The sequence below is a fragment of the Durio zibethinus genome, chromosome 6, assembly GCF_047325235.1.
Source record: "Durio zibethinus cultivar Kanyao isolate XHJ-2024 chromosome 6, ASM4732523v1, whole genome shotgun sequence".
NCBI classification, from domain to species: Eukaryota; Viridiplantae; Streptophyta; class Magnoliopsida; order Malvales; family Malvaceae; genus Durio; species Durio zibethinus.
The window spans coordinates 26,284,866-26,290,865 of NC_143167.1; positions in this window are offsets into that span (position 1 = coordinate 26,284,866).

Here is a 6,000-nt window from a genome sequence, read left to right on the forward strand (position 1 = left end):
ACCCAATTTTTTTAACTCATTTCACCTTTCTTGCTAGAAAAAAAATTTAGAGCTTTAAAATCTTCTCTGGCTTCGGCCAGAATCTGACGTCGGACCGTCGCATTGGCTATCACTTGGGTGGTTACCGGCAGTTGTCGGTGGTCAAAAAATACCAAAAATACTCTTATAAGCGCTTTTCAACACGCTCTTCCTAAATCTGACCTTTTTTGTCGAAAATAACCCCGATTAGTGTAGATCGAGGCTCAAAGTTTCTGTTTACCTTTTTTTTTTTAAATAAGATTGATGTGATTATTTTTTGCTTTTACAGGTAGCTTTGGTGCTGGGTTCCTCCCTACGAGGAGGACTGTTTGTCTTTGTTTTTTTAATTTTTTTTGTTTCTATTTGGGTATGGGTTTGGTGAGGGTTAAGGCTCAGACTGGGGTGTTGGTGTGGGTACTGAGCTTGTTAAAAGAGGGGTTGGGTAGTGATAAAGGTAAGCTCTTGGTGTGTCTGAGAGGAGGTCCCAAGGGGAAGAAGCTGGATGGTTTTTAAGGTGCTTCAAAAGGGGAATAGATGGTGGTTGTAGGGTGGCTATAGGGGTAGGCTGTAGGTGGGCTAGGTAAGTTGTAGAGGGTGGTTGGTCGGGGGCGGCAGCGGTGTCGTACGCCAGCCACCCTACTTTCTATTTTTTGTTTTCTCTTATTTCTTTTTTTTTTCTACTTAATTTTTTAAAAAAATATATCATTATTATTATTGTTATTATTGTTATTAATTTATTAATTTTGATATAAAAGATCCAGATAAAATTTGATGTCTACAGTTACCTTTTTTTGCCTATTACTGAGAATTAGGAATAAGGCAAAGATAAAGATGCCAATTTTGTTCGGAAGCAAATTAAAGATTTTTTTAATAGTTTTTTTTTTTTTTTTCTAACCACAAGTCAAGTGATAAAGAAAACGATCGGGACGATACCACAAGTCAAAAAATAAAAAATTGACTGGACAACACCGCTAGTCAAAATTAAAGAATAAATCGGGACAACATCGTAAATTGAAATTAAGGAATCGATCAAGATAACACTGTGAATCAAAATTAAATAATCGATCGGGACAACACCGCAAGTTAAAAAATAAGAAATTGATCGAGACAACGTCGCAAATCAAAATTATGCCCGAAAGTTTTAGAAATCATACCTGGAGGTCTTACAGAATCGATTGGGACAACACTGTAAGTCGAAAATAATGAATCAATCAGGACAATATCGCGAATCGAATTTATGCCCGGAGGTCTTGAAAATCATATCCAGAGGTCTTACAGAATCGATTGGGACAACACCGTAAGTTGAAAATAATGAATCGATTAGGACAATACCGCGAATCAAATTTATGCCTGAAGGTCTTAGAAATCATGCTTGAAGGTCTTACAGAATCGACTCAGACAATACCACAAGTCAAAAATAATGAATCGATTGGGACAACACCGCAAATCAAATTTATGCTCGGAGGTTTTAGAAATCATGCCCAGAGGTTTTACAAAATTGACTGGGACAACACCGCAAGTCAAAAATAATGAATTGATTGAGATAACACCATAAATTGAATTTATGCTCAGAGGTCTTAGAAATCATACCCGAAAGTCTTACAGAATCGACTAGCCAACATCGTAAATCAAAAATAATGAATCGATTGGGATAACATCATGAATCAAATTTATGTCCGGAGGTCTTAGAAATCATACATTGAGGTTTTACAGAATTGATTGGGATAACACCGTATGTCAAAAATAATAAATTGATCAGAACAACACCGTAAATCAAATTTATGCCTGGAGGTCTTATAGAATCGATTGGGATAACACCGCAAGTCGAAAATAATGAATCAATTGGGACAATATCGTAAATCGAATTTATATCCGGAAGTCTTACAGAATTAACTGGGACAACACCGCAAGTCAAAAATAATGAATCGATCGGGATAACACCGTGAATCGAATTTATGCTTGGAGGTCTTACATAATCGACTAGGATAACACTACAAGTCAAAAATAATGAATTGAATGGGACAACATCGCAAATCAAATTTATACCTGAAGGTCTTAGAAATCATGCCCAGAAGTCTTACAGAATCGACTGGGACAATACTGTAAATTGAATTTATGCCTGAAAGTTTTAGAAATCATGCTCGAAGGTCTTACAAAATCGATTGGAACAATACCATAAGTCAAAAATAATGAATTGATTGGGATAACACCGCAAATCAAATTTATGCCCGAAGGTCTTAGAAATCATGCTCGGAGGTCTTACAAAATCGATTAGGACAACATCGCAAGTCAAAATAATGAATCGATCGGGATGACACTGTGAATCAAATTTATGTTTGGAGATCTTAGAAATCATGCCCGAAGATTTTATAGAATTGATTGGGATAACATCGTAAGTCAAAAATAATGAATCAATTGGGACAATACCGTAAATCAAATTTATGCCAGAAGGTCTTAGAAATCATTCTCGGAGATTTTACAGAATCGATTGGGACAACACCGTAAGTCAAAAATAATGAATCGATCGGGATAACATCGCGAATCCAATTTATGCCCAAAGGTCTTAGAAATCATGCTCGGAGGTCTTAGAGAATCGACTGGGACAACACCATAAGTCAAAAATAATGAATCGATCAAGACAACACCATAAGTCAAAAAATAAAGAATCGATCAAGGCAACGTCGCGAATCGAAATTATGCCCGAAGGTCTTAGAATCATGCTCGGAGGTTTTAGAGAATTGACTGAGACAACACCGCAAGTCAAAAATAATGAATTGATCAGGACACACCGCGAATCGAATTTATGCCCGGAGGTCTTAGAAATCTTAAAATCTTTGAATGCTCCTTCTAATCAGGGGCAATGGAATTAAAAATTTGAAAATCTTTTACCCGAAGGTCTTGAAACTTGTGCTAGGATGTCTTTAGAGATTGTGTCTGGAGGTTTTACAAATCTCAAAATCTTTGAATGCGCCTCATAATCAGAGGCAATCAAACTTTGAAAATTTGAAAATCTTTTTAAACATAGCTTTCGCCTGATTAGAGATTTTGAAACTCTAAGGGTCTTTTCTGAAGAAGGTTACTTCTAAACAAAAGCTTTGAAATCTTGATTGAAATTGGTTCCTCTTAAACAGACGTTTTGAAATCTTGATTGAAAATGGTTTCTTTTAAATAAAGAGTTTAAAACTTTAAAAACATGCCTCTTTTTTTCTTTTTTTTTTTATTTTTAATACTTACAAAATTGATAAATGCACTCATGATACAAATGTCTATTCTCATTAAATGATGCTAATGGAAATGTTGATGCAAATTTCAATGCCAATGCAAGAATACGAATGTTTGATACATTTGACTTTTTCACAATGCAAATGACAATGTCCTTTTCATGTGGATACTCCTGCAAATACCTTCTTAAGATGCAAATGCCATGATGCAAATGCAAATTCTTCTTATGGTGTGAATGCAAATGTCTTATATAAGTGCAAATGCAAATAATGCAAATACGAATGTCTTTTTTATGATATAGATGCATGCGATGCAAATGCAAATATCCCTTTCATGATGCACAAGCAAGTGATGCAATTATGAATTTCTTTTTTTTTATTCTTTTATTTGTAGGTCAAACATCTTTCTCATGGTACAAGCAAAGCAAATACAAAGACTCTTTATGCCCCTTTTTTTTTCTTTTGAAAAATCTCTATTCAAATTTTCAATGTTTCATTTTCACAAAAATGATCTCAGTATTATGTACAAAATATTTAAATAATCTCTAAAATTTCAAAAATGATTAAAAAAATTACCCCACATAAAGATCTTTGCAATCAAATGAAAAAGTTTAAAGCTCATGACTTCTGAATCTCTTGGAAATTGATTACTACTATTTAGAATGCTTATGGGTGGGGAAAATTGACAATTCAATTCTTTTCACTAGTGGGCATGTCTCATGGAAAGCTCGACGAGGGTTGCAAGGATTTCTCTTGGGCTCACAAAAAAGATAATTTTTTTTAAACACTTTTCTTTTACTGAAAATGTGATACTTCAATATGAGTCAAAACTAGCCATTACTTTCCAAACAAGATTCGAAAAGAGGACAAGGCTAATTTTTTTTCAAAAAAGAGAAGGTCTTTAATGGGTACTAGTCTTTCAAAAGGCTTTGCATCGAGATTATTTTATTTCAGATAGAACCTTGAAACTCTAAAATTTATCGGGACCTCAAAAATGACTTTAGCTCTAAACTGCCATCTTGGAGTTTTCACCTAGAGCTATATTTTTTGTCAATGAAGATTCAACAAGTATATACAAATTTAAGGACATTGCTCTTCAATCCAAGTGTCCACATTTGATCAAAATGAACTTTTCAAGGTGTGTAATGTAGGTCGAGGTTAGGGCTTCTGAAAGAATGGATAAATAGGCTCAAAATATATTATTCAGGGTAATTAGGCCAAGGATCCTGAAGAGCATTCTCTGACTTTCTTCCTTTGCTTTTTTTTTTATTTGAAATATTTGACTTTAATTTCAGCAACTTTATTCATCCTTTTTTTTTTTGCCTTGAATTCTCATTTTCAGGGTACATATTTTTTATTTTTTATTTTTTTTGAATTATAATTGAAACTTCAGATTCTTATCTCCAAAGTTTCTTTTTTCTTCCTTGAAAATACCCAACTTCATCTTTAACTGTTCACTCTCTCAAATTGTTAGGATTCCAATTGAAGTCCTATTCCCTTTTTGCCTCAAACTTTTATTTTTGAAGGGTATGTTAGATACTTTCAATATCGAATACTTTTCTTGAAATTGATTTCTTGAAATGTCCTAATTTTACCCCTCAATGTAGAAAATGATCATTGGCCGGGGTTTATTTTGAGAAAGAAGAAAAAAAATTTAATAGGCCCAAATGGATAGCAAATGGATAAATTTTATGTATGAGAAAGATAGAGAAAAATGGTCATTCATCATTTTAAACATGATCACTTGGCTAGAAGAGCAAATCATTGAAAATGTCCTTTTTTTTCTTTTTTTTTATTTTTTTCTTTTTGTTTATTTTTTTATTTTTTTATGCCCCATCTTGTTTTTTCACTTAAAGTTCTAATAACGATCAAGTTATATAAAATCGATCGCATAGTTAAAAAGCTCTTTAGGCTAAAAAAATTTTTTCTGGCATTTTCTTGGTGAAAAAAAAAGTATAAAGGTATGAAACAAATTGTCTTAGGTAAAAAGGGATTATTTTTTCTTTTTCTCAATGTGCCTTAAGACATGGAACAAAAGTTATTTAAGAGAGAAAAAAAATTCAGGTATTTTTGTGTCTATGGTCATGGCAAATTTTTGACACACATTGAATTATCAATTTGAAAAAGTATTTGATTTTCGAAATTCAAAACAAACTTTCAAAATTAATCTATTTTATTCTTTGCCCAAGAAAAGATTATTGACCCTTTAAGGTATGAACTCAAACTCACATTCTCTGAAATGTTATGGTTGATGAGTCCAATCATTTGAATGATTAAGGGCAGCATGAAAGTATTTTAAAAGGTGTGGAGGTATCTGATGAGCTTTTTTCTAATAGTAATCACCATTTCCCTTAAGAATCTTTCCATCTTTATTGCAAAAGAAAACTTTTTTTTCTCTTTTTTCTTTTTTTGATTTTGTTTTGATTTTGATTTTTTTTTTTTTGAAATCTTGAAAGTTACTTATGTGGGACTTTTTATTCAAACAAATGCATAAAGAGAAAATTCATAAAAAAAGATCCAAAACATTCAATTCTTTTAAAATAAGTTAGATAACTCCTAGAGACGCAACGCACATGTCATACATACATAGTAAAAAGATTAAAAAAAAAAATCATCCTATCCTGATTTTCAAAACTTGAAACCTCCCTCTTCATCTCAACTCCTCACATTTAACAATTGGATGGAGTCAACAACTTTCATTGTTCTATTACCTCTAGAGTCAGAATATCATTATTGATAAGATCTTTAACCATTTCTTTCA